The sequence below is a fragment of the Mastomys coucha genome, unplaced genomic scaffold (assembly GCF_008632895.1).
Source record: "Mastomys coucha isolate ucsf_1 unplaced genomic scaffold, UCSF_Mcou_1 pScaffold5, whole genome shotgun sequence".
NCBI classification, from domain to species: domain Eukaryota; kingdom Metazoa; phylum Chordata; class Mammalia; order Rodentia; family Muridae; genus Mastomys; species Mastomys coucha.
The window spans coordinates 44,675,446-44,677,293 of NW_022196911.1; the positions used below are offsets into that span (position 1 = coordinate 44,675,446).

General features: G+C 44.9%; 1 pseudogene across 1 annotated transcript; it reads left to right on the forward strand.

Annotated features, from left to right (window-relative positions):
- The first annotated feature begins 1,481 nt into the window (after positions 1-1,481).
- Positions 1,482-1,848, forward strand: LOC116078649 (annotated as a pseudogene). Its single transcript, XR_004113620.1, has one exon. The product of XR_004113620.1 is annotated as a 60S ribosomal protein L29 pseudogene (transcript).

Sequence of the window (1,848 nt, forward strand, 5' to 3'; positions counted from 1 at the left end):
AGCCCCTTAGGACGAACAACAATATGAACTAACTAGTACCCTCAGATCTCCCAGGGTCTCAACCACCAGCCAAGGACTGCACATGGATGGGTCTGATTGTTCTGGCAGCAAGTGTATAATAGAGGATTGCAAATTCGATCATCAATAGGAGGAGAGGACCTTGGCCCTGTGAAGGTTCTGTGCCCCAGTGTAGGGGAATGCCAGGGCCAATAAGTGGGAGAGAGTGGGGTGGCAGGCATCGGGAAGGGGGAGGCAACAGGGGTTTGTTTTTGTGTTTTTGTTTGTTTGTTTGATTTTTGAAGGGGAAACTGGGAAAGGAGAAATTTACATGTAAATAAAGAAAATATCTAATAAAAAAACAATAACAATTAAAGAAAAAAAAGAGTCATATTTCTACTGGGTAATTAGGCGCTAAATGACTGATTGTTGGGTGTGTGGGGTGTTGCATGTAGCTAGATGAACTCGAAAGCTGGGAAAGAATAGCAGGACCCCGCAGGTCAGTACCGGTACTAGAACGGTGGTCCAGCGGTAGTCCAGCGGTGGTCCAGCGGTAGTCCAGCGGTGGTCCAGCAATGGTCCAGCGGGGCAGGAGAGATTGAGGGGTGGTCTTTTTTAACATTTCCCGCAATATACATTTTCCTTTCTGCCATGAACAACTAAAAACCAAGCCTTTCTACATGCTGGGTAGCAAGTCAGTTAAGGTCTATAGATATTTCAGCTTTCTGACTAAGGGATCTGGATCAAGAAGATGAAACCTATGTGAAGTGACAGTCCAGAACACAACAAATCAATGAACTGAACTTCATCAAAGCCAAAAAACAAACAACAAAAACGAAAGCAAAACACTTTCTGCTATGCAAAATGCATTCTTTTTAAATTTTTGTTTATATTTGAGAGAGATTCCTCAGTGGTTAAGAGCACTGGATATTCTTCTGGAAGACCCAAATTCAATTCCCAGCACTCACCTGGCCGCTCACAACTGTCTAACTCTAGTCCCAGAGCATATAACACCTGGCCTCCCCGGCACTTCATGCAGATGCTACACAGACATATACGGAAGCAAAACGTTCATTTATATAAAATTAGAATAAAGATTTAAAATTTTTAACGTTTACTTATTTTCTTTTATATGTATAAGGTTTTGGTTAGGTAGGTAGGCATATGTGTGTATCACAGCATGGAGGGCCTAGGAGGCCAGAAGATGGTGTCAGATCTCCAGGGACTGGAGTTAGAGGTAGTTGTGAGCTAATGTATATGCTGAGCATTGAACCCCAGTCCTCTGCAAGAGCAGCAAGTCCTCTTAACCACTGAGCCATGGCTCTGGCTCCCCAGAAAGATTCTCTTAAGAGACTGCAGGACAAAGTGCAGATAACATTTACAAATCATATTTCTGATAAATTATATTTCTGGTCTAACTATTCAAAGAGCTCTAAAATATCCTTAGCAAGAAAAAACACTTTTAAAAACAGCAAATGTGCTCTTCCGGTCCCAGGCGCTGCGGGAGCCGCGGCTTACCGTACAGACATGGCCAAGTCCAAGAACCACACCACACACAATCAGTCCCGCAAATGGCACAGAAATGGCATCAAGAAACCCCGGTCACAAAGATACGAGTCTCTAAAGGGGGTTGACCCCAAGTTCCTGAGGAATATGCGCTTTGCCAAGAAGCACAACAAGAAAGGCCTGAAGAAGATGCAGGCCAACAACGCAAAGGCAGTGAGTGCACGCGCAGAGGCTATCAAGGCCCTGGTGAAGCCTCAGGTCCTCAAGCCCAAGATGTCAAAGGGTCCCAGCCGCAAACTCAGCCGTCTGGCGTTCATCGCTCACCCCAAGCTTGGGAAGAAGATT